This window comes from Vicugna pacos, chromosome 13, assembly GCF_048564905.1.
Source record: "Vicugna pacos chromosome 13, VicPac4, whole genome shotgun sequence".
NCBI classification, from domain to species: domain Eukaryota; kingdom Metazoa; phylum Chordata; class Mammalia; order Artiodactyla; family Camelidae; genus Vicugna; species Vicugna pacos.
In genome coordinates, this window is record NC_132999.1 from 24,310,526 (window position 1) to 24,338,045 (window position 27,520).

The 27,520-nt window shown below is 44.1% G+C and overlaps 1 long non-coding RNA gene across 6 annotated transcripts; it reads right to left on the reverse strand.

The window, feature by feature from the left end:
• Positions 1 to 695: 695 nt before the first annotated feature.
• LOC116283102 (uncharacterized) lies at positions 696 to 27,520 on the reverse strand. 6 transcript variants are annotated; one of them, XR_012079059.1, is made up of 7 exons: positions 27,259 to 27,520; positions 25,225 to 26,851; positions 23,676 to 23,808; positions 22,201 to 22,251; positions 8,507 to 8,631; positions 4,792 to 5,015; positions 696 to 1,179 (listed from the first exon to the last, which is right to left on the reverse strand). It is a non-coding gene; the product is annotated as an uncharacterized lncRNA (long non-coding RNA). The 6 variants fall into 6 exon arrangements; XR_012079063.1 differs by lacking the exon at positions 23,676 to 23,808; XR_012079061.1 differs by lacking the exons at positions 696 to 1,179; positions 4,792 to 5,015 and adding an exon at positions 8,176 to 8,376.

Here is a 27,520-nt window from a genome sequence, read left to right on the forward strand (position 1 = left end):
ATATTTTACATTCTGTTTTCACACGAAGGCTTTAAAAATCCAGTGTGTATTTTATATTTACACATCATTTCAATTCAGACCAGGCATATTTCAAGGGGCTGCAGGCTCCTGAGGTGGGCAGTACAGACAGAGGCTCCCTTACCTGCCCTTTCTGGTCCTTCCCCTTGCATCCTGTACTGACAGGTGAACAAGTCATCCTTCCCGCGTCCAGTGGCTGTTTACTTGCCTTATCCACGAACAGCTCCCTGAGGAGACAGAAAGAGTAGGGTCCCCAGGGCCTAACACCGCACCTAGCACAGAGCAGACATTCAATCAATCCTTGCTAAACAAACATTATTCATTTCTCTGTCCCCCGTACCCAACCCAGTGCCTGACCCTCAATAGGCATTTAATAAAGACTTACTAAATTAATGAAGTAATGACTCGGTACTTTAATGGGGGCTGAATTTGCGCTTTGCTGGCAGGTGAAAACCAGGCCATTTATTGCAGAGGAGACAATGGTAGCTTTCTAGCCCTCAAAGTAACACCTGCTGTTAAGTCAAGTTTCCTTCCCCACCTCCTTGCCCCCAAAACAGAAGTGGAGCCAGATGGTAATCCGTGGGCTGGCACATTCTGGAAAGATCACGCAAACGCCTGGCCTGCAGTGATAAGAAAGCATACCAAGTTCCCGTGAACCAAGAAAATTAACTCCCAGCTGAGGCTTAATTTCTCTGGTTCACTGTATTCTTTTTCTTTCAAGACTGACTCGGCTCTGCACGAGGTGAGAGGCTCTGAAAAGTCGCCCGCCATGGCAACAGAAATCTAGGAAATTTTACTGAAATACTAATAAACTTCACAATGATGGGACATGTCAGCCTCAGCAGCCCCATTGTTTAGCGTGATGACCCGTGGCAGCTCGTGGTCCGTCTGTGAGCATGGACTTCCTCATCTGCGAGCTGGGAGCGACTGCACAGGCGTCTCTGGCTGTGCAGGGTGAGGACCCGGGGAGAGCAGGGAGCTCCCCGCACGTCCCACGTCCCACGCTCAGGGAGAGCTGACTTGCCTTGTTCCTGTGAGGCTCTCCTGAATGCCATTTGCAAAGCAAGACTTGGCATCATTTTTGTCTTGACAATCAGCCACAGGCTGGATGATTTCCTTAGAGTTATGTAGAGCGTTCCCCCGCCCCCTCCTTGTGGACAACTGAAACACAAACACAAATGAGAAAGATCTGAGTCCAATCATCTCTTTGGAGCCTGGTGGCAGGCCAGGAGGCCGGTCACAAAGGCTGCATTGAGCTGCATACAGCAGCCTGATGGGCTGGGGCTTCGTCCCAAACATTCTTTACTAGGCTTGGTTGGGGGAGGGTTGGGGGAGGGGTTACCAGCCTCCCAGTATTTGTTGCTGTGTCCCCACAGCAACCGCGTTGGCCAAAGTGAAACCTTGAAACTGCGCATCGAAACAGGGGAGGCGCTGCAAGGCCTGGCCTGACTGAGAGAAGGCTTCCTCCTGCACCCTTCCCTCGCTGTCTGACTGGAGTGTTCTGGGCTCCTTTCAGAGGGCATGAAAGAGAAGCTATTGTGCGGGCGGCACCCAGCCTCCTGCCTGCGCTAACAATACTGGGGTGTGCGAAGGCTGTACCAATTGCTCAGGACGGGTTTTAAGAGGCTTACAGCAAATCAAGCTGCCTGGTGTTGTCTGCAGAGCTTTAAGCAGGGTGTACTGACTGGTTCTGGAGCAGGCCAGCCATACCACTCACCTGGGTGCCCTTGGGCAAGTCACTTATAGTCACCAAGCCCTTTCCTTAGCAAAAAAGAAAAAAAAATCCCAATCCACTAAATCTGTGATGTCTCTCCTGAACTAGATGCTGGAATTACAACGTTAAAAACATATGGTGGCATAGTAACCTATAATGAAAAAAAAGAAAGAAAACAAATTATGTGTCTATGTGTGACAGAAGCATGCTGTACACCAGAAATTGACACAACATTGTAAACTGACTATACTTCAATAAAAAAAATTTTTTTAATTAAAGAAAAAAACACATGATGGCCTCAGGGAGCTCACATAGCCTACCAGGCAGAGCTTTACTTAAATAGTAGGGTGGCTCGTACCACGTGCCCTCTACCTGGCTCCCAGTGGGGACCAGTCATCCTATAAAAGTTCATTTCCCTTCCTTCTTCATCCTGGGCTACTCCAAACAAAGCCCTGAAAGATGAACAGACCCATGTACTTTCATAACGTGCTTCTCGTATCCAAGATACTTTACCAGACTGGACATAACTGGTGGGTGGTGTGGGGGACTGGTCTTTCGTTGATTTTTATGCCTTGTGTCTTCATTACAACATACTTTCACCATCCAGCTCTCATTGAATTTTTCTAACTATCTGCTGAACTTGGAAGGGCAAGATGTTGTCTTCACTCCAGGTTGGAGGTGCCAAAGCAGGAAGGGAAGTGATGTGCCCAGGTCGCAGAGGGAATTAGGCAGAGCTGGGATTCGAATATTCATTTCCCAACTTCTTTCCAAAAATATTTCTTGAGCAGCTACTAGGTGCCAACATTGTTCTAGAGTGCCCTCGAGTAGATGAGAGGGATGGATCAGCTTTAATCCCTGGTATGTTTTCTACTATAATGACACACACACCCCCCTCATTATCCCCTTTGGGTATACTGTTAAACTGCTTTCAAATGCAATTTTTTTCAATTGCATAGAATAGGCTTACCAGGAGGTGAAAAAAATATTGCCCCAGGGGTCTTGGAGACCCTGCCTCGAACACAGTGGGTTAGCCACTGCTCTTCCTGCTGGCTTCCCCGAGCATTTGTACACACCTCTAACTGCGGGGTATTTATGTGGTCACGGAAGATGGAACACTGCGAAGGCAGGGACTGTACGCTTTTCCTCTCTGCAGCCCTATGACTAGAAATTTGTGGCATGTACATATTCACAATCTAATTGGGAAAGGAAGGAGAAGAAGAAATAAAAAGGAAACAGATGAGAATTGGATCTTCCTGCCTTACCAAACCTCTCACCTTTCACAAGAAGCATGTGCTTTGTATTATTTTATAAATACACCTTCTTGACAGTAAGCAAGAAATTTCTTTTCTTTTGCATTTGTGAAAGATGAAGGAGAAAGGAGGAAAGGAATAAAGATTTACTGAGTGTCCAGAGTGTTCTAGGCACTCCGTTAGTCACATGGACGATCTCTTTTGTGGATACCCAGCACAGTCATCAGCACTGCCATTGAGTTTAACAGTCACGGAATGGAATGGGAGGCTTCATGTGGTAGTGAGCTCCCCATCAGTGGAGGTATGTAAGCAGAGCATGGATAATGTCTGCGGAGAATCTCAGCATCTAAGGGTCATCGGGTTTTATATTGGCTATGGTCCAACTCAATCCTGGAAGTCCAAGGGTTCAAGTTATATCATTCCCTAACTGTGTAATTGATGAGGTACTTCGAGGTGTCTCATCGTCACAATGTAAGTACAGACGTAGACTGGGTTGTGGCAGGAGGTGTTGCAGCACAGCACGTGAACATGCAGATTCTGAGGTCAGACTGCTGGGGACAAAATCTGTCTCTGCTACTTAAGAATTATGCTACATGCCTCAGTCTCCTCGTCTGCAAAATTAGAGTAATAGCAGGGTATACCTCACCCTAAAATTCATCTGAAGTGCTTAGGACAGCATCTCGCACATAGCAAGTGCTCAGGAAATGTCAGCTGTACTTCAATCATCTCTTAGCAACTGCACCGACTGCGTCCTGGGCCTTTGGGTATCTGTATGGCCCATAACTCTCACATTAAACCACAGCCAACTCCATTTAGAAAGACTGGGCTCAGCAGACAGAAGCCCTTGGGGACTGAGGTGCTTTGATGGGGGTACCCGCGGCCCCAGCCAAGCCAGCCCCCTTCCTGCTCCAACACAGGCACCCATCTGCCCTGCTCAGGTAACGTGTAGAAATGTTTATGGCGACCTCATTTGTTTTCCTTTCTGTGACTGCTGCCTTCCAAAGACCAGGAACCGCTGAAATTAAACCAAGACAGGGGCCAGGGGAGCAGACGGGGCTGGGCCTGGGCCAGGAGTAATGAAGTGGAAAATGTTCACACCACAGGCAGCGTTACAATGCACCTGTACAAATAGAATGAGACCTGCCCCCAACCACCCCCCCTTCCCTACCCCCACCCCCAGCCTCCCAGGGGCCTCAAGACTTCTCTTTATGGCCTTGCTCGCTCCCCTGCCCCACCAATGCCAATGCCTACAGTGGAGATAAGAAACAAAGACATTCAGAGTGGAGAGGTTAGGGGAGGGACAGAATGAGATGGAGGGGAAAACAGAGACACACTTAGTTCAAATGTTTCCTGTAAGTTCTGCTGAGTTCTCTGAGAGCCAGGTAGCCTGAAACAGGGGAGATGTGCACAGTTAAGGAGTGCCAACTAGGTCCCGGGATGTGGGCAGAGCACTGTCATACACCTTTCCTCAAACCACCCACCCGATATGATTTCACCGAATTTCATCGACAAGGAAATTGAAATCCAAGGAAACAAAGGTAGCAGGAGACAAAGTCAAGATCTGAATCCGGGCTTCATCACTCCTGTTTTATAAGGAAGCCTCTCCAAGCCACAATGTTGAGTGTGTTTTTCAAAGCCGTGCAGCTGAGGGTTGAGCAGAACCCCAGAGATGCTGAGCGCCCAGTGTGGTCACTGCTGCAGCCTGAACAGGTGGGGCCGTAAAGACCAAGGGCCTGGCTCTCCCCAGAGAGAGGAGTGGGAGCCGTATCTCTATCAGGATGGGAGACGGAGGACTAAACAAAGACTAACCTTTGATGAGCATTGTATTGTTTTTGAAGTAAAGCGACTCTGGGTGAGTCTCCCAGTCTCAGGGAGGTTCCGTGTCTTCATCTCTGCAATGGGAATTCCGGGAGCATGAAGTGAGATGACGTCTCTAGAAGCCCAAGGCTCTGTCGGCTCTTCACCTCTCTCAGGCTCCATCTGCAGTCACGCCCAGCTCCTACTGTTGGCGCATCTGGACCCTTCCTCGGCACCTTGGGGAAAAAGTAAAAGTCAAAAGTAAAGGTCTTGGGGCGAAGGGTATGCCTCAGAGGTAGAGCACATGCTTAGCATGCATGAGGGCCTGGGTTCAATCCCCAGTACCTCCATTAAATAAATAAATAAATAAATCTAGTTACCTACCCCCCCAAAAGTAAAGGTCTTTGCCCCTGCATATACCCTGGGAGCTCACCTTCCATCATCACCTTCTCTTACATAGGTTGTTAGGCTCCTTAAAAGAGCAAACAGATGTAGAAATGCAACCTCAGAGTGTCTGATACCCACAGAGGCCCCCGGTTAAGTGCTAGCTCCCTTGACAAATGATGAGCTCCTTGCAGACCAAAACGTATGCTGCTTTTTAAACCCTCTAACTTGTAGTATCCTGCAGCTCACAGTAAGTGCTAAATGTCTGCTTATCGAATCTGTTAAGCACCTCCAGAGTTTGTATCCTTGTGCCCCTGATTTCCATACTCCTGGTTCGGTTGACATCCAGCGCTGTTTGGCCCCCTCCAGATGCCAGGTGCTTGATGCAGGAATCCAGGGACCGACTTGACACAATTCTCCAAAAAGAGTCTTCAGAAGGCTCACCCAGTTCAACAGGAATTGAATTACTTGTGTCGTTCCTTGTTGGCAATGCTTTTGTTGCTGCTATTGGCTTTTATGATTATGGTTGTTGTTTTCATCAAGGACGAAGTCTGAACTTTGTAATGTATACAAATCAGGATTGGCCCGTGTTCATAAAACGCTTTGCACTTACTGACTTGTCCCTGCTTGTTACACTTGCCCTGGTCTCTCACTAGGTGCCAGGAGGGACAAGGAACTCACTGCTGGAGAAGCAGACGCTGGAATAAGTACCTTTCATACAGTGCGACTCCTGGAACCATAGAACCGGCTACAGGTGGGAGAGATGAACTCAATGCAGGAGTGCTGCCCTAAAAGTGGTGATCTCAGCTGGGTGTGAATTTCATCATGGGACGGTCCCCCCATAAGCCATTCGGTCTTGGCTAGCTCTTCTGAGTGGATGAGTGACCTGCATCTTCAGGGTGAAAAAATGTCCAACCCCACAGGGTCCTTTTCCCTCCATTTAGTATATAATGTTACCTCAGGAATGGGCATCTAATCAGACTCTGTTTCATGTTATCATTTGCCAGTTTCACCCTAGGATTGTGCCTCACAGGAGCTCCATAAAAGTTTGTGACCCATCTGAACTGAACGATGAAGTCTAGCCCTGCCGCTAGAAGACGGCAAGTTTCTTAAGACTAGAGGCCGGTCTGGAGGCTGGTAGTCTCTACCTGCATTTTAATTTCTCTGTCCTCACTGCAGCTGGCTCCTGCTAGGCCAGCAACCTCAGACAGTCAGCATCTCCCCAGGAATCTTGCCCAGTCTGAGGCTGCCCCCGATCCCCCGTGCTCCCACTGGACTCCAAGCCTCTGTGACCTGGCACCCACATGCTCGTTTGCTTGTCTCTCCTAGACTGATCTGGACAGCAGAGTGCGACTCAGTCATCTATACCTTTCTCCATGCCTGGAACGTAGGCGGTCTTCAGTAGACACATGCTGAGTGAAGAAGCAAATGACTGTAATTTCCCCTAACAGGGATGAATTTCCCTGAGTGGAGTTTAGGTTTCCTGTGGACAGAGCTGTGTCACCCATTGAGAGGTGGAGTAAGTCAGGCTCTAGGAGAAGAGTGTTGATGTCAGAAGGGTAGTATGGTGCCAAAAGATGGAAGACAAGGACTCTTTCTTCTTCCTTTTTTTTCTTTTTCCAGATTTCCCTCACCTTTGGGATTCTTTTGGAAACCTGGAAATAATTCTTTAAGGAAAACTTAGTCTGTGATTTCAAGAAGGCTCAGGTGGGCCAGGTGTTTCCTGCACTGGGGCTGGTCCAATCCAGTTTTCCTGGCTGAGTGGAGCTGCCATGACTCGGGGAATGTTCTGGCCTTGGATTACTGTGCAGGACAGAGAGCAACTCAGTCTCTACAGAGAAGGGAGGTTCTGAGCCCTCAGACACAAATGCCAGTTTGCCAGGCCTCCAACATCATTACCAACAGTTGATATTTCTGGGTTACAAAACATTTTTAGATTATTTTCGAAAATCAAAAGCTGAGAACCCAAAGATTTCTGTTCTCAGTGGGGAACCAACTTCATTCAGCTAATACTCAGTATGCACCATTTAAAAAAAATAAACCTCAGAAACACCACAGAAAAATCACAAGGAGCTTCCCTGAAACGCAGAGGAGCTGTCTGTTTGCAAACAGAATCACCACAACCTTTCTTTAAATGACAAGCAACCCCACAACCTCGAAACATGTAGATTTCAAGAATGTGACACTCTCGGGAAACACCAGGCACACACCGGGGGCCGGGGGTCCTAAAATATCCCACAGTTGTACAATGCAATTTTAAGCAAACAAATAGACAAATATCTATTGTTCCTTATGCATGCAGAATGTACAGAAACTTAAATCCTTCTTACGTTCAAGACTTCAACATGTCATGATGGTTTGACTTTTCTTTGTTCACATACAAACTGCATGCACTAACTATTTTTCTATCTTTTCTTTTAAATCGAAGTGTTAAAGCCAAAAGTAACATCAGAAGTCAGGGAAAATATGAGAGATTTTAGCTGGCGGTGACTGTATAGAGCAGAGTTGAGAAGTAGTCTGAGGCCATGTTTGGATTCAGCCAGAAGGCACGCAGCGATCAGCTAAGGACGTCTGTCCTGGGTGTGTGAGTGGAGAATCATAACACACCCAGGCACATATTTGTCATCCCTGATCCTGTTCGTAAATCTCGAATTATTGACAATTAAACTGATGCCCAAGGGAGCTGAACTGTCTAAGTTCACAAAGTGAATTTCTTTTTAAAGGGCTTGGAATTGTGTGGACAGAATCATTAGGCTATTTTTATGAGCTTAAGAACTACTAGTATTCAATCTGTAGGGCTTAGAAAAGTCAGCTCACCTTGGTATTAAGGATCTCAGGCAGCTGAGATTCTCCACCTTACTTGGGTCAAGCCCCACCCAGTAGCTCAGAAAATATACTCCCATTGAATAGCACCATACCACCCACTGGACAGCCCTTTTCAACTGGATTTGAAGTTTAATGAATAGAAATCACAAATGCCAGATATCACCATCTGCCTGAGGCCCCTGGGGCCCACCACACCCCGAATTCTTGAAACCTCTCCACGAGTGTTAGTCTGGGACACTGATGTTCGTCAGAGATGGGGGTGATGCTCACTCTAACATTGAGCCCACATGCCTTCTGGTCCATGTGCAGTGAGGCGTGATCTTACAGACAATGCCCAGCTGGAGGACCTCCTTCTCCGTGCTTCAGTGGTGGCTCTGGTGTTGTCGTCTATAGAAACAGTTTCCTAGTCATTCAGGCTTTCTGTAAGACTGTCCTCTCCTGCCCTCTTCCCACCCAGGTGAGACCCCTTCTCCAAGCTTGCTTAATCCCCTGTGAGTTCCTCAATTACCCATCCTACCTTCTTACGACCATTCACTAGAGACGGAGATCTTCACAAGGGCCGGGAGTAAGTCTTATTCAACATCACAGCTCTAGAAAGTAAGCACAATGTCTGGCCCAGAGCAAGGGCTTTGTGAGCATCTCCTGCATGAACGAATGACAGAATGGATGAATGATGTCCTCTTCAAGTCTATCAGCACAGTGTGGTTTTATCTTTACTGGAACGATTGTAACCTAGTTGTTCCAGGCAAGTTTTCCCAAGTTATGTTCTGTGAAGTCTTGTAGTGCATAAGGTAACTGTTGTCCTGAAAAATTAATAAATAATTTTTTTTAATTCCTGGGAATTTTTTTCTAAAATGTAGTTTAACTTATACATAAGAAATGGTGTGTGTGTGTGTGTGTGTGTGTGTGTATTCTTTAACACAGCATGTGATGCATGAAGTTCTGGTCAGAAGAAATGGAGAAACAGCACACCCCACATTGGAATGCCTGGTGGTCTCATGAGAAATTCCTGACTCACAAACCTGGAACAGCCCATGACAGTATGACGCGCAGGCAGCTCCAGCCAACTCGTGTATATTGCCTTTTGGATGACTGTCGGTCTCTGCTACATACATTTCTTATAAGAGTGCCATATATTTGATATTACTCAATGTTTGTTGTGCCTTAAACATATGGATCAAAATGCAATCATTTCTTACAACAAAGAAATCATCCAGGACACATTTTATTCCTGTCTGTTTGCATCCAAATGTACATTATATTTGTAAGGCCCTCTGGTATTCCATCAGTATACTATTTTTTTTTAAAGTTTCTTAGATGTGGAAGTCTGAGAAGTACCACTCTTCTATGAGCATATCATTGAATTGTTCCTGCTCCAATTTGCAGGTTTCTTGGGGGAAACAGGCAGAGATTTGAAAACGGAAGGGGGTGGATGGAGGTTTGGAGATAATAAAATGAGATTCCACAAAAGTTTAAATTTAAAAAGACGTGAAGCTCTTATAAACCTACTATTTAACCAGGATGGTGAGGGAGCTGTAAAACATACATGAATAAACAGAAATAAGCTTGTAAAGATAAAAACTCTCCAGTTAGATTTTAAAACAAAAACCAGTGGATTTTTTAAATACATCGGACTGGTACACAAACTGTCACAGAAAGTTTAAAATAATAAGTATGCAACAGTGTAAGTTGCATAAACATGAAGAGAAAGTAGTAAAAGTTAAAGATTAGACAAAGCAACTTCGAAATGGTGAAAGGAAACAAAAACCATTTCTTATTGATAAAATTAACAATCCCCAATTAGCACATAATAGTAACAAGCTCATTAAAACTAAAAAACAGCAATTCTGAAAAATAACCCAAAGAAGTTGAAGATTTTACATAATCACTAAAGCTCTACTTAGATCATTTAATATTTTTAAATAAGAATATGGAATGAATAAACATTTTGACCAAAAGTTTTTCTTAATGAACCCTCCGCACTAGAGAAAGAGTGATGGGAAACAGAAAAAACTATAAAGACTGGAATTAATTCGAAAGCAGAAATAGAGTATATAGTGTATATAGTGACTTGACTTGTAAAGAAATCCATATGTATGCTGCATATATGTGCATGTGTGTGTGTGTGTATATCTCAGTAACCAAGGAACAAGTCAAGAAAACGATCTTCAGGCTCGCCCTCTCCCTCAGCCTCACAGTCTGTCCTCAGAGCCTCCAAGCTTTACGTGGCAAATTCTTTTAGACTTTAAGAGATTGTCATGGTATCTGAAGTTCCCAGAACATAGGAAAATATGAAAAGTTATCTCTTATTTTACAAAGCTGTCATAAATCCTTATACTAAAATGTGAAAGATAATATCAAAATGAGTAATTACAGTTCAACCTCGCATATTAATATATCTGTGAAAATTCTAAATAAGGTGGTAGTGGGCTGAATTCAATAGTGCATTAAAAAAAAATCCGCTGTGCTAAGTAGGGTTTATCCCAGGAGTGCAATAATTGTAAAGTTCCTCTTGATGAATAAAGCAGGGAGAAACACAAAGATGATTTGGACAATAATAATAGTGAAGAACTACTCTAGATACATTTTAAAACATATTAAAGGACTATAATTAATAAAATAGTATAATACCAGTACAGAAAACATAGGCAGACAAATGGAATATAATAAACATGAGAAATAGGTCCTGTTTACATTCAAATAGATTGTATAATAACAATGGTATCACAGATCAATGGGAGGGGGAAGGGAAGAGAGGATGTGGGTTAGGAGAACCATAGCTGTCTTAAAATCACTTAGGATTGTTGGCTGAAAGAGGACTTTTTCTCCCAGTTTAGGCTTCAAGGATCAAATTAGAATAAATGGGCACCAGGGAGGGAGAATTCTGCTCAATAAATAGAAAAGCATCATCGCTATCAGCCTAGTCCAAAGAGGGAGGCAGCTGCCTCCAGCCAAGTATGTACAGAATTTGCTACTTTTGTGGGAACCAGCGCAAAATGAAAATGTGGGCCTCCTTGTTCAAAATTACAAAGACTTTAAGATGGCAGCAGCATAGTGTTACAGCAAACAAAGTTGTGCAACTGCACAGGGTGTACTGGTGCTGAGTGAACGTCCCATCTTGGGATGGCGTCAACCTTGGTGTCAACATTGCAAATGCCTTCAAGTACAAGACTGGAGGACTAAATGTTTCCTGCTAGATGAATCAGTGATAACCATTCTCACTCTCATATTTTCATCAAAATTAAGGAGGACATCGACACATCTTCAGGAGGCCATTTTGAGACTTACTTCTTTCTCCACGCTTGCCTAGAACGATGCCAGTTATACAATGTTTGCTCATTGTATGTTGCTGAAACATTAGTTTGTGTTATACAATTTTACTGTTTCACAGCATTTCCACATCCATTACATCTTTTGACCTAATAGAAAAGCATTATTTTGTGTCCATTTGCCTGAAAAGACAGTCAGACCCAAGGAAGTTCTGCTGTGCCCAAGTTGTACAGCTGGTGAACTACCATCTAGGCTCTTCTGATGCTAAGTCATCTGATTACTTATTTACCTGTCCTTCTGTTCACCTGAACACATGCTCTGTACAAGGCCCCCTGGTAAGCCCCGGGGACTTCCAGTTTCCAGCCTTGAGAGCTCATGGTTTAGTGGGGAAGACTGCCAAGTAAACAAGTTCCACCACACCATGAGATGAATAAAATGAAAACAGTAGAGGTGAGTACAAAGAGCAGAAGTAGCACAGAATGCTGAACTCTAAAGGGACCAGGGGAGGCTTCCCAGAGAAAGCAGCCTCCTAGCAGGCTCTGAAGGGTGAAATTGAGTGTTTCCCATTGCATAGCTGAATGGGACCCATACAAAGAAAAGCATAAGCTCTATGGGTTCTCAAGGGAATTTTGTTGGCTCAAAAGCTTCTCACTAGCTGACTTGTCCCACCAATGGGAACTCTTTGCCACCTGGAACCATCTGTAGAAGCCAATTTGCCTTGCAAGTGAGCCTGGGTTAGGTGAGGACCAAGATGGAGACCAGATGTTGGAAACAGCCAGGAGACCAGTGATGTCCACACCTGAGAGTGCTCTCTAAGCACTGGACAAATGCAGTGCATACCCTTTGGACCTCACAGTCACTCAGCCAGGTCAGTGGGGCAGGATCCTTCTCATGGTTCATTGATACCAACGGCACTGCGCATGTCTAAGACCTGTTCTGGGCCATCCACTAGTAGGTATCAGAACCTCCTACTTTAGGGATTTTTCCACTCTCTTCATCTTTGTAGTTCATTTACCTCCAGGGCAAATATGACTGATAGTGTCTACTGCCTGCCTGTTAATCTTAAAAACTTACCTGAATTATCACCTGGGAAATGCTGGCCCCGCAACAGATTTCCATCAAATACTTGGCCAACAGGGAGTACATTGCTATAATGAGTTTGCATCATGTAGACACTGTTATGAATATAACAACAGTAGCCACAGAAGCATTTGTCATATTGTTAAAAGCAGTGTTGATATGGAGATGGATGGTAGCGTTGGCTCTGCCACTTGCTGACTGTAAATGGGTGCCTTGGATGACTCTTGGCCTCTGTTTCCTCTTAAGGAAAGTAGGTATGAGGCTATCTATCCTGTAAGGTCATTGCGAAAATGAAACAACAGAATAGATGTGAAGTAGTTTTTAATTTACAAAATGCTACAAAAACATTGACTTTTATTACTCTTAGTGATATTATTCCATTATACTCAGAGGAAATTTGTATATAATTATAATCATAGCCCCAAACTCTCATTCCTTTTGTGAGGCCCACATTACTTTTAGGAAACAATCATACTGAGGCAGGATGAATTTAAAAGTAAATCAAGATAAACAACAAGGTTCCTACTGTATAGCATAGGAAACTATATTGAATAACTTGTAAGAAATTTTAATAAAAAATATAAATAAATATGTATAACTGAATCACTATGCTGTACACCAGAAACTAACACAACATTGTAAATCAACTATACTTCAATAAAAAATAGAAAAAACAATAAAAGTAAATAAAAAAAAAAAGTAAATCACTCCAGGATGCATAGACTGTTAGGATCCCAGATGGGACCAGAATCCCATCTTACTCTCACAGATGAGCCACATAGAGCCAATTCTTAAATTATATTTTATAAAGAAAACATCATAAAATCTGAGGAAAGGTGCCAACATCTCCCAGTAGAGGCTGGTCTCTTGATTGCCTCTCAAGGAACTGGTATCTAATGGTGAGATCCAAGACATGCATAAAATACCATGATTCAAGGCATCAAGTATTAAAGCCATTAGCTCGATACAGGTAGAGTGTTGGGGAGGTCTAGAGAAGACAAAGATCACCATTATCTGGGGAAGGGACTCAAAAGAAGCTTTCCTGAAAGAGTAACTTTTGAATTGGGCTTTGCAGGGCACACAGATAACCAGTTTGGCACAGTGGAAAGGGGATAGACTATTGCTTCAGCAAATGTCCAGGTGTTGGCCTTGTTCAAACAATAGCATCTTCCTTTGAGCCTCAGTTTCCTCATCTGTAATGTGGGCATAAAGCAACCTACTGAGAAACGATTGCTGTTAGGGATGACTGAGTAAACCAATGTCTGCCATAACACAGAGCTGTTGTTTTAGATGCACGATGGCTTACTATGGTGTCGCTATTCCTAAAGAAAGGCAACTAAGTGGTTTTGCACAGCTTTGAAGGAGGAGTACTGGCAGGTAGGAAAATTCTGATGAGACACTAAAAGATTCCATGATGAGGAACATCTGAAAGATGAGAGAGACTTGGCTTGGAGGAGAAATGATTTGGAGGATAACAGAGCTGCTTTCATTTCAGAAAGGCTGTTAAGTGGAAATGCACACAGACCTCCCCTGAGTGGCCCCCAAGCCTAGAACCACAGCCAGTATGAAAAAATTAGAGAGAGAGATTTCTGCTCAGAGGAAGATGTTTCTGGCTGCCCCAGTCTTCCAAAGATGAAAGGAGCTGGTTGGACTGGCCTGAGCTGCCACTCATGTGTAAAATCTGTGCTCACTTGTTGGGGGAGCCTATAATGGGGAACCCTAACATCAGACCAAAGATTGGTCTGGGTGGTCTCCAGGTGTCTTCTAGATCTGCCTTTGCAACTTCAAAAATCCAAGAAGCAAGTTTCTCACTGTGGGAAGAGCCTCCTCAGCCTTCTGTCAGTTTGGGTATGTCAGGTAGGACCGCTGGAAAGACGTCAATCAATCAGAACTACTAACAATGGCAACGCATGCTGAAAAGTGGCCCTACTGCCCCTTTTATTTGGCTAGCCCTGCAGAGTATATGAAACATCTTCACACGTTGCCTCGTCCCCAGCTCCAGGAGATGAATATCATTATGACGTCCAATTTACAGAGGTAAAGCAAAGGCTCGGAGAAGTTCTTAGTTCAGAAAAGAACTCGCATCTCATAAGTTAGAGACCTTGATCTCACATCCAATCCACTGATTCCCAATCCGCAGCTCTTCTCAGTGCAGGGTCTCCTCCTACCCTTTCTGAGATTTAGTGTCCTTATCCTAGGGAACCACCTCTACCCCAGCACTTAGACTGCTTCTGAAGGTCAGATGAATCAAGGCGCTTGAAAATGCTTTGAGCAGTTGGAATGATTTCTTTCTTTCTGCCCTCCTTCCCTCTCTTGCTCTCTACCTTCTTTTCTTTAAATGTTTACTGAGCAGATTTAATGTTCCAAGCACTGGGATGCCAAGATGCATAATGCACAATCCTCGCCTTCAAGGAGCTTCCAGTCTCGCTGGAGGATATAGAGTTTCAAGGACAATTCAAAAAATTTGTCAATAGTGCAAAATTAAAAATAGATATAATGAAGATTGCTCAGGGATGGGGGTAATTAATTCAGGTGGGGAGTGGGCAGATAGAGAAGTCTTCCTGGAGGAGGTGACATCTGAACTGGGTTTGGAAGAAAGACTTTCAGTTCACTAGGCAGATGGTGTTGGGAAGGTTTGGGCTGGGAAAGAAGGGTATTCCAGAGAAAGAAAGGAACACTTACAAAGGCATGGAGATTTGGAAAAGCGTGGTGTGTTCAGGGGTCTAGAAGTAATGCAGTAGAGATGAGGTATTGACTAAGGACTAGGAGTGGTGAGAGATAGGACTGGGGAGGTCAGCAGGGGTCAAAGGAAGATTCAATGCCAGCTTAAGGAACTTTGGTTTATCCCAAGTGCAATGAGGATTTTCAAAAGTGATTCCGATCTTGGGGGGCAGGGAGGAGTGTGTGAAGGGAGAAAGAGAGGGTTTGAAGGACAGGATGGTTTCATGGTACAGCATGAGATTAGAGGTCTCAGACCAGAGACCACCTAGACTGACATGTTCTGTGAATTAGAGAAATGGCTCCCAGTCACCAGTGTGATGCTGAATGCTCTCTGTATGGACCAAACCAGAAGTAACAGACTCTCTAGGGAAAAAAAAAAGTGGTTCAGCGCAAGGAGAGACATCAGGGTTTTGGAACTGGCACATGGGTATCAGAGTGCAGAATGGATAAGGGAGAGAGGATAACCACCTTCTGTCCTCCCCTTCCATGTTCCCAGACCCGTCTTAGCCCTTCTCTGCCAGCTCTGTGCCTCAAGAGGCTGACCGCTGCTGACTGTGCCTTCCAGGCTCCCTAGAACCAGACTTCTGGGTTTAAGCAATGGGAAACTCCAGCAAGGAGAAGGGAAGTGGGTAGAGGAAGCATCGTGTATTTTCTTCCCCGTTCCCTCCCTGCTTCTGCAACAGCTCTTCTGCTATTTCCCGCAGGGCAGCCCTTCCTTCATGGTTCTCTTTTTCACTGAGCTTCAGTGTCTTTATTTCTTCCCCTTGCGCATTCAGTCCTAGAGGTGGTAACCGCTTCCAGCCGTTGCTAGTCTCTGGGTGCCTCGCATCCCTTGTACGTGCCGTAATCCCGGCCCCCGCCTCTCTGTCCCTTCATTCATGGCTCTTTCTTTGAGCCATGTGAGGTGAGTTGTGCTTTCTGCCATGACCTTGACTAATTCAGAGGTCAAGGTTAGATACAGGCCTGGAGAGAGGCCGGGCCATTGCAGGAATCTGAGAGAGGAATGCAGTGACACTGGGGGCAAAGAAAGGGGAGCAGAGTCGAGAATCTTTCCAAGGGGGAAGCCATGGGTCCTGATTTCAGATTGTCAGCACTGGTCTCCATGAGAGGGAAAGTCCTGGAGGACTGAGTTGGGGGTAGGGCACTCCCCAAAATGGAGAATTCAGGAGGAGAAGCTGGTTCATGGACTGATGCGGTCAGTTCTGAACAGCTGAGCTGGAGGTGCCTGTTAGATATCAAGAAGAGATGCCCGGGAAACCCAGGAGACCAGGCATCAAAAGGTCTGGCCTGGAGATGTAGCCAAGGCTTCAGCAGCACAGAGCTCAGAGTTAAGGTCCATAGACAACAGAAAAATGCATTAAGCTTGCCACAAACTCATCTTGTTGGTTCTTTCTTGATAGTTATTGACATAAGGTAGAGTTATAATGACCCAAGATGTACAGAAGACTCTGACCAGGAGCTGCCTGCCTTGTACCTTGATTAATTGCCCCCTTTTAAAGATACAGGGGCTTGTTTTTCAAATCTACAACTTTCCCTGGCGTTTCATTTAGTCGTTCCTATTTTTCACCACCACATTGTTCGCTGGGGAAAAGAACAAAACCAGCAACAGATGTCTTTGTTTTGGGGTTTTGCAAAATTCTCTAGTTAAGATAACACTTTCAATTAAAGAAATTATATCATCCAAATACCATATGCCGACAAGCCCTCATTTGCAAAAAATCACCTGCTTTCAGAAACTGTTTTAAGAGTCCTCGCAAACCACTTCTCAACAACTCAGTTGGGCATCAAAACAGATCCCTTCTCTCCTCTCCTCTGGATTCTGAAAGCTTCAATTCAGAAAGCTTTAGTCCAGAGGGCATCCTCTGATTTGTCCTCGGGGCTCTGCAGGCATTCATCACCAATTCCTCAGGCTTCATGTGCACACGCACGCACACGCGCACACACATACACCCCTGCATGTGGGTAGCCTGTGCTATTATTCATTGCATATCAGGCCTGGCACATTTTAGATATTTAGTAAAGCATTGTGGAATAAATTAATTCATTTTTTCCCTTCCTTCCTCCTTCTCTCCATCTTTGTTTCTTCCATAGCTTCACACTTTCTGAAAGACTTCTGTGCCACACGGTTGCTAAGCACTGGAAGCACAAAGATAATTAAGCAGGTTCCCTGTCCTCAGGACACCCACAGTCTAGAAGGAAGATGGCCAAGTAATAGGAGAGTTCTAATCCCAGGAAGAACATGAGCTCCCTAAGGGCAAGAACCAGTCCTAATTCCCAAGGTAGCTCCTTTCTCGTACAGGGCCAGGAACTCAATAGGCATTCAGTGTCTGCTGAACGCAATGTTTGTTGAATGAGGTATGTCCTGCTATGACAAGCAAGCACCACATTGCAGAAGCACAAGGAAAACAATTCTAAAATTCTGAGTGGAAGTTGTCTGGGAGCAGTGGGATGCGCACCGAGAGCTGGAAAAGTAAGGGGGAAGGCAGGAGGCCAGGGCCTGCTGGGCTGAGGAAGCAGTTCAAGCAAAGCATGGAGTCATGTCAGGGCTATGACTTAAGTGACTGTCAATGATAAGCAATCCAGTTTGGTGACAATATCAGGTGAGAGGAGGACTGGACATGATCTGAGTTCCATTATAGCAGCTCTTTAATGCCTGCTTAGGGTCTAAGTTTTGTTAGACCCTGGGGAGCCACTGCAGGTTTTGATAAACATGAAGTGGCAACTCAACCAGCTCAAACCTACTGTGATAGAATCACCCCACTCTATCTTGTGTTGTAGATTTTGGGCAAAAGTCTCATCTTCCCCACTCGACTGTAAGCAATTTCAAAGAGGGAACTTGGGCTCAATGTTGATGGACTGCTCTGCTGGATAGTCTCCATTTGCCCAACCAGATCTACTCTCCCCACTTCTGGTCTGACTCTGTGGCCAGGAGGCTGACCTTATAAAGGAATCCATCGGCTCCCTTGTTCTCTGGCTCCCAGTTGGATCTGGCCAGTGGAAACCACTAGCAGGAGATCAGAAAGTGAGAGGAGCGTGAGGCTGAGATATTGGTTCCGCTGGCTCCTTCTGTGTCAGGTTGCTGTGAGTTAACGATATTCCTCTACCAAAGGCCACAGCTCCTGAAAGGTGGCCTTTTCTACATGGCTACTCTCTTCTGGTTCCATAACTGGTCGTTCCTCTCACCCTTTCAGGCCTGAGAATAGTAAAATCTCTCTTCTGTTGACAGCCCTAGGGCCTAGCGCTATGCTTCATTGCTTTCTTTAACCCTGCCTGTAACCCCTTACATAATTATTCCCCTCAAATTGACCGGTTTGAGTGTGCTAAGAATCTTAGATGAGCACTCACCATATGTCAAGCACATTCTGAGATGTTTTCCATACATTTTCCACATAATCCTCCCAAACAAACCTTCAGGTAAATAATAATATTTCCATTTACAAATTTTAAAAATATCTGAAGTTCACAAATTTTAGATAACTGGTAAAGACCATCTTCTACAACTTGGAATCTCTCTATTTAGAATATTGCCTAGCAAATGATAGTTCCTTCGCTGAACGTATGAGTGAATACAAAATTGTGCATGTTAAATTCTCATATGAGCTTTAGGGGTCACAAGGGTTTTTGAAATTCAGTGTTAGGAGGAATGGCTTTGAAATCAGAAAAAGCAGAATTAAAATTCTAATTCAACCAAGTGGGATTAATTCCAGGTATACAAGGCTGGTTCAGTATTTACTGCAATCCATTGTATCAGCAGACTAAAAAAGAAAAATCATGTAATCATATCAATAGGTGCAGAAAATTATTTGACAAAATCCAACTCATGATAAAACCCATTCATGACAAAAACTGACGGAACTAGGAATATACCAGAACTTTCCAAACTGATAAAGACTATCTACAAAAGCCTTTGGCTTATATCATATTTAATGATAAGAAACTGAAACATTACTGCTAAGATCAGGTAATAAGGCAAGGATGACCTTTTTCACATTGTACTGGAAGTTCTTACTAATGCAGTAAGACAAGAAAAAGAAATAAAAGGTATACAGTTTGGGAAGGAAGACATAAAATTGTCTTTGTTTGAAGACGACATGATCATTTAGTAGAAAATCCAGAAGAACTGACCAAAAAATTTAAAAAATCTTCTGGAATTAATAAGCAGTTATAGCAAGGATGCCCAATACAAAGTTAATGTATAAAAATCAGTTTTTCTCCTACATTCCAACAATGAACAAGTGGAATTTCAAGTTAAAAACATTAGCACCACAGAAAATGAAATACTTATGTAAAAAAATCTAACAAAATATGACAAGATCTATATGAGAAAACCACAAAACTCTGATGAATAAAATCAAAGAACTAAATAAGTGGAGAGTATTCCATATTCATATACAGGCAGACTCAACATTGTCAAGATGTCAGTTCTTTCCAACTTGAGCTATAGAGTCAATGCAAACTCAGTCAAAATCCCAGCAAGTTATTTTATAGATATCAATAAACTGATTCTAAAGTTTATTTGAAAGGCAAAAGATCCAGAATAGCTAACACAGTACTGAAGGAGAACCAGGTTGGAGGACTGATGTTACTCAACTTCAAAACTTACTATAATGCCACAGTAATTGACAGAGTGTGGTACTGGTGAAAGAATTGAAAACATATCAATGAAACCGAACAGAGATCCCAGAAATGTATCTCCATAAATATTGTCATCTGATCTTTGACAAAGGAGCAAAGGCAATACAATGGAGCAGATAGTTTTTTCAATCAATGATGCTGGGGCAACTGGACATCCACATGCAAAAAAAAAAAAATAGATCTTGACACAAACCTTACATCCTTCACAAAAAATAACTCAAAATGTATTATAGATGTAATATAACGTATAAAACCATAAAACTTCTAGAAAATACATAGGAAAAATCTAGATGAGTTTGGGTATGGTCATGCCTTTTTAGATACAGCACCAAAGACACAATCCATGAAAGAAATAATTGACAAGCTGAACTTCATTAAAATGAAAAACTTCTGCTCTGCAAAAGACAATGTTAAAAGAATGAGAAGACGAGCCACAGACTGGGAGAAAATATTTGCAAAAGATACATTTGATGAAGGATTAGTATATAAAATATACAAAGAACATTTAAAACTAAACAATAAGAAAACAAACCCAATTTAAAAATGGGGCCAAAGACCTTAACAGAAAGACCTTAACAGACAGGTCATCAAAGAAGATACACATATGGCAAATAAGTATATGATAAGATGCTCCATATTGTATGTCATTAAGGAAGTGCAGATTAATATAATGACATACCACTGCACACCTATGAGAATGACCAAAATCAGAAACACCAACAACACCAAATGCTGAAGAGGATGTGGAGCAACAGGAACTCTCATTCATTTCTGGTGGGAATACAAAATTGTAGAGTCACTTCAGAAGATAATTTGACAGTTTCTTACAAAACTAAACATACTCTTACTGTATGATCCAGCAATCACACTCCTTGGTATTTACCCAAAGGAGTTGAAAACTTATGTCCACACAAAAGCCTGCACATGGATGGATGCACATAGCAGCTTTATTCATAACTGCAAAGATTTGGAAGCAACGAAGTTGTCTTCGGTTAGTGAATGGACAAATAAACTGGTACATCCAGACAATGGAATATTATTCAGTGCTAAAAAGAAATGGGCTATCAAGCCATAAAAAGACATGGAGGAAACTTAAATGCATATTACCAAGTGAAAGAAGCCAATGTGAAAAGGCCACATACTGTACTAGTCCAATTATATGACATTCTGGAAAAGGCAAAACTATGGAGACTAGTAAAAGAGGGGCAAGGATGGGGAGGGAGAGGAGATGAGTAGGCAAAGCACAGAGGATTTTTAGGGCAGTGAAAATACTCTGTACAACATTATAATGATGTATAAATGTCATATATCTGCCCAAACCCTTAGATGGTACACCACCAAGAGTGAGTCCTAAGGTAAACCATGGACTTTGGGTGTGACAATGATGAGTCCATGTGGGTTCATTCTTGGTAAAAAAATGTACCATTCTGGTGAGTGATGTTGATAAAGCAGGAGGCTATGCATGTGTGGGGTCAGGGGTATATGGGAAATCTCTGTAGCTTCCTATCAATTCTGTTGTAAATCTAAAACTGCTCTGAGAAAACTAAGACTTAAAAAAATTCCAACTCCACTACTGACTAGCTCTCTCAGCCTTAACTTCCTACGTGGACATTTGGATAACAGTTCCTACTACATAATATGATTATAAGGATTAACCAAAATAATATTCACAAAGTACCCAGGTGCTTTATAAATGATAAGTTTATTTTACAGAGAAATATACATATATACACTATACTGTATGTATAATATATACAGTATATATAATATACACTATATAGTATTATATATAATATAGTTATGCATTGTTTTATATGTTATATGAAAATATAATATATAATGTACAAATATACTATATATAAAATATATAGCACTGATTAGTACTCAAAGCAATGATGGAAACCACATGGACAGATAGCCTCAATCAAGTAGGTTTTTTTTTTACAACTTACTGCTCCAAAAACACATCCATACAAATGTATTAGTTAATTGAAGTTGTTAGTTAGTTTATCATTCATTAAGTGAAGCTGTCAGTGCTTGAAGCTTCTTGTTTAGACTGTCCCCTGTGTCTTTTACTTGGCTAACTCAAAAGCTTCGTGGTGGAGCCTGTGCAGGTGGAAGGGATGTGACAAGAGAGAGAAAAAAACAAAAAGAGGAATTTGAAAGCTACCATGTGCCAAGTGCTTGCATATCCCCATCTCATTTACTTTTCACAAAAGCGCACATGACATAAGCAGAATTCCTATTTTCTCTGATGAACTTAATGAAGTTCAGAGAAGTCAAGTACCTCGCTCAAAGTCATGTGACTGGTAAAGAGTGAAATCAGGATTTGAGCCTAGGTCTTCTGGTCCCTAGGTGGTAGTCAGCCCTCCCAGGGCCTCACTGCAGAGTCTGAATCACATCTAGCAGCCAAATAGATAGGATGCATGTGTGTCTTCCTCTCTAAGCTCAAATTTTTTCAACTGGAAGCAACAAACCATTCCAAGACACATGACAGTTACTCACTTAGGAGGTCTTTCCTGAGCAGCTTTGCCAACTCTTCTCTTCGGATTGTTTCTGGGGAAGGAAAAAACTCCACATTAACGGAATTCCAACAAAGAACGCTGTGGTGACAACGCAGGGAGAAAGCTCAGACAATAGGAGGAAATGTTGAAAGATCCCCTTTCATCTCCTAACGGCAGTTTGGGGCGGCACATGTCCACTCCTGGGAACAGACTCCAAGGGCAAAGGTTCCCCGTGACGAGGAACCCACATTTTGTGAGTGCCTAGTTACTCTTCCTTCCTTTTTTTAAAAATATTTTTCTAACCAGGTCTCCGGAATTGAATATAAACACTGCAAGGACTGTTTCATTCTTTCCAAAACAATATTTCACTCTCCAGCCTCTGTCTAACGCTCCTGTTGAGAATTTGAGTATCTAGATAAATGGACCCAGGCCTTTGAAATCTTGGGAAAAAGAGGTGTGACCTAGCAAAACACACAAGCCCTGTGCTGGTTCTGTTTCATCTCCAAAGCAACTCCGCAAAAGCAAGCCTGAGGGAAATCGGGCAGGGCTCGTCACCGGTCAGAGCCTCAGCTGTGCAAAGACAATGAGGTGGTGTGAAGAAAGCAGATCTGGACTGGAAGCCCTGCTTCTGCATCCTGCCTCCCATGTTTATTAGCAAGTGACTCAGTCCGTCTGTTTCTCAGTTTCTTCATCAAGGCAATGGGGACAATAACCTCCCCCTCTCAGAGCTGTCGTGAGGATCCAAAACATACTCTGCCCCACGGCTTGGCCGCTCAGAGCTGGTCTCTTCCAGGGGGCGGGGGTGGGACTGGGGTGTGAGTGGGGGCAGGGCCGGAGCTGGTTGGCAGGTGTGGTCACCCCACCCCCACCCCCGCAGCTGGCTCTAACAGGAAACTGTGAGAGCACCAGTCGCTGGCTACTGGCCAGAAATCACCCCATGTTGAATCTTCGTGACCCACAGCTTACTTACAGGCTGGGGTATAACCTCTTAGATGGAAATTTTCCCCAATTCAATGAGCCCACCTCTCTCTTCTTCATTTTTGTTTATTTCTTGGTTTAGGAAAAGAGAATTGCCACAAATATATTAACATAGATGTTGCTGGGAGTGATCGCTGAGAAAAGTGAGGAGCAAGAGAACCAGCGTGATGCAGTTGCTGGGGAGACCAGCCTGGCTAGAGGAGCTGGCTGAGCCAATAGAAGCTCTTTAAAACCTGGCTCAGGCATCTCCTCCTCCAGGAAGGCTTCCCTGACCACATTCCCCAGGCACCCCCTACCCCCACCAGTGTTCAAACATAGCACTTACACACGGGGCGCTGTATGTTTCCAGTTGGTGTCTTTGTGAGCTAGTGATGGGTCTCTTACGCATCTTGTGAGCCCAACAGCCAGCACAGTGTTTGCCATGCAGTACTTTTGCCCAAAATGTTAAATGCTATCAAATGAATTGTTATCTAATTGATTAAGTGAGACTGAGCTCACCTCCCGCAATAGCAGTACCAAGGGGGGGTCCTGTCCCTCACAAGGACACAGCCATGGATCATGTCAAAATCAGGTGGGTGGTGACTCTGTGGGGCCATGGAAATCACATTCGTGGTTCATGGCAGGAAGGACCCTGTTGGTTGAAAATGAGTAAGAAAAGCAGGACCCAGTGCCTTCCCACCCCCTGCCCTCACCAAGGAACAGAGACTTGGCAGCAACTCATGAGGCCCGCATTCATTTCTGAGCTTTATCCCAGGAAGAACCTGAGGGGTCAAGCGGGGAAATTGAGGCAGATATCCAGAAATTTAGACTAAGTAGCTTGATGTGAGGAAGAAAAATTATAGAAGAAAGGGAGAAAATTTTGAGATTATGAGGGCTCCAGGACAGAGCAGAATCTAGATTACTGGCCGTAAAGTTGTCCCTTGGCCCGAAGGGCTGATGCTACTGACAGTCAACTAAGAGAACACAGGACGGCAGAGGTGGACCTGGGGAATGCCTCTGTTACAATGACACTAACACAGCAAAAATATCCAAGCTCTGTCCAAAATATGTCACTACAGAGCTCTGGGGAGCTATATTTTTATTAACTTCCTCTTTAGGACTATGTAATTAAAGGCAATCAGAAAAAGGAAATCAATTCATCCAGAAATTCTCTCTCTCCTCTCAAGATGGGAGATCACCTCGTACCTTAAATAGAAAAGTCTCCATGCTAAGACCTGTGCCAAAATCAAAGATCAGAAGATGAATAAGGTGAGGTCCTCACTTGTCTGGGCTCCTCTAGTATGTGAGCAAGACAGAAGCGGGGGGTGGGGATGTGGACAGGCAGCCTGGTCAGGAGAGAATATATGGCCAGCCTGGCTGAAGGCTTTCCTTGTGCACTTCAGCTGAGAAAAGAGAAAAAGGGATGAAATTCAAGTTATTTCCATGAGATGCTTCACGATAGTTGACATGGATAGATTGAGGTTCTTCAATCCTTGACACTGTTGACATTGGAGCTGGATGATTCTTGGTTGCTCAGGGGCGCTGTCCTGTGCATTGCGGGACATTCAGCAGCACCCTTGGCCTCTTCTCACTTGACACCAATGACAACCAAAGATACCTCCAGACATTGCCAAAGGTTCCTTGAGGGGAAAAATCACTCCACCCCCACCCCTGCCTCAGTAAAGAACTACTGGTGCAGATGAACTGTGGAGTTTATAGCAAAGTCTGGGTTTGGGTAGGACTCCAGAGCAGAGGTCTTGGACAACATAAAGCCCTGGTGACATTACAGGCACAATTATTATTAGACTTTGTCTTCTCTACATCAAAAAGACACATGTAAAATTGAATTACAGACTGGGGCGGGGAGTAGGGGGTGGCATCAAAGAGAGAGGGGGAGGAGAACTGAAACCACAGAATGCATTAAAAAAAATCTACTGTACTCAAAATCTAACTCAAGAATAATATGAAATCGAGCACCAAATTTAATTCTGAACTCCTTGAAAGCCAAGACAGAAAGGGAAATTTGAGGACTGTCACAGCTCTCGTTTTCTGATCAAAGGAGGTATACCTTTTTTATTTGTCTGAGGAAACCCACTTTCCTCCTGTAACTGAACTTTATGGCGGATTTATCAGAAAAATCTTGTAGAAGGATTATTGAAAAATATTAGGACCAAACAAATTGCAGTGTAGCAACCGGGCAGGCAGAGAAGAATCAGGGCCCCCAAATATCCTAGAAAAGAGCAAAATACAGCTTTTTCACTTATGCAACAAATATTTTTTAAGCACCATCCACATGCCAGACACCATACTAGATATGGTTGGTATATAGGTCTATAGATATTGGAACTACATCTCTGATTGAGACAAAAAGTATTCTGGTTTTCCTAGAGCTTACGCTCTCATTGATCAGAATCAGATGCCCCTTAATTGTGTGTCCCTAAACACATAATCCATATCATTCCATCTTGGGGTGCCTCAATTTCTTCACCTGTAAAATGAGGATAATACCCACCAACTGGACCAGACGGATACTGCAGGTGTTTTTTGAAGGCTTAAAATTATTTGACTGTTTGTTCAGCATTTATGTAGAAGTGAGAGAGCATACTGGATGAGAGGAGAGTTGAAAAGGGGGACCATGCAGGCCTGCCACGTGGAGTTGTCCACGGTATGTATAGGGTATAGGTAACGGGGCTCCTATCTGTACATACACATGGTGCACGTGACATAGTGGTATATGTAAGCAGCGCACAAACTCGCAAGCATGTGTGGTGTCCCAGGGTGGCTGCATCCCACCAGATACTCAAGCCCTGCAATCATTCACCCATCCTCTTGAAAGACAGTTTCGGCCCTTTTGAAGCTCACTCCTCAGCCTGGGCAGCCTATATAACGCTTCCTTCCCCCCACATACTCTGCCTTGGAGGTACTCTGGGAAAGAGATGTTGTGCAGATCTAGTGATGTTTAATGACTCTTGAAGACTGGGGGACTGGGCTGCTGTGTCCTGGGCTATTTAACTGGCCAGTTCTGCTCACCACCAGGGTTTGAAGGGTTAAATGAAAAAGAATGTAAAGTAGGGGGGATCTACTCACTAAGAGATAGTTGTAATCATCATGACCCCCATCACCTTCCCCACGGGCTGTTTGATAAGTAAACGAGGTGAGGCAGAGGGGTTGGTGGTTCCTAGTCTGCAATGCCCAATAGATGCCAGTGAGCATCATCATCAATTTCATCAGCAGCAACCGCAGCAACCAAAAGCCAGTCAGCAAACTAGACAGCTAAGGGTCGGAAGCTGCAGAACAAGTGAAGGAGAACCCAGAGTCAAGGGCAACCAGAAACTCTAAGGAGCCCTGCCACTCTGCTCCTACCCACGGATTCCAGAGGAAACCCAGCCCCTCCCCCTTTGCCCCCACCTCCTCCGCCCCAGCTTCCGCTGCCCAACCAACATTATTTTCTGGGCCCCTTTAATTCGGAGGCTTTTAGGGCCACATCCTGCCATCAATTTGGGGGCTGACTTCAATGAACATTCTGTGCAGGGCGGGAGAGGGGCAGGATGCAGCTTTCTCCTGGCGGGCCCTGATACAATAGGGTTTTCTACTGAGATCAATGGATTAATTGCGAATGCTCCGTTTGAGGCCATAAGGAGATGCTTTGTTTTCCCACAGTCGGCAGTCAGGGCTGGGCTGGCCAAACTTCATTTCTGAAAAGTCAGGGAAAACAATTTTGTAAAAAGCGGTGGGGGTGGAGGGGTACGGGAGAGTAATTTTGCTCATCGCACTAAAGGTCAATAACAATTATAGTGAAAATTCAGAAGGCCCGTTTGTTCTCTGACTGAGGCCCTGTCTGGAAAATTCCATCCAGAAACAATTTGCTGTCTCTCTTCTCATTTTCCCCTCCTCCACAAGGCTCTCTCACCACTAAGGCCCCAGCCAACCCCACCATCCCCACCCTTCCCTGCTCCCTCCACACCAGAAACTCTCTCCCCTGGAAACAGCCTCGCATGTTGAGATGGGAGAGGCAAGGAGGGAATTCTCTCTCTCACCCTCGGGAAGCCCAGGAGGGCACAGAGTACCCTTCCTTTCTCCCTGGAGTCATGGGAATGCTTACCTGGTAGTAAACAGCCTGGGCAGGTTGGAGGTAGAACCTTCGTTCTGTCATTTCATAGGTGATCAACTTGGGCAAATTCAACTCTCTGAGCATCACCCAGACAGTCACTTGTAAAGTGGGCATAGTAATTTGGCCCTACTGGGATGACTGGAACGATTGACTGAGATGTGATACGCAGTCTGCACTGGCGTGGGAACACAAGGCTAAATATGGGCTAAAGCAAGAGGCTCTGAAACAGCCCCTCCCCATGTGCAAACCTTCC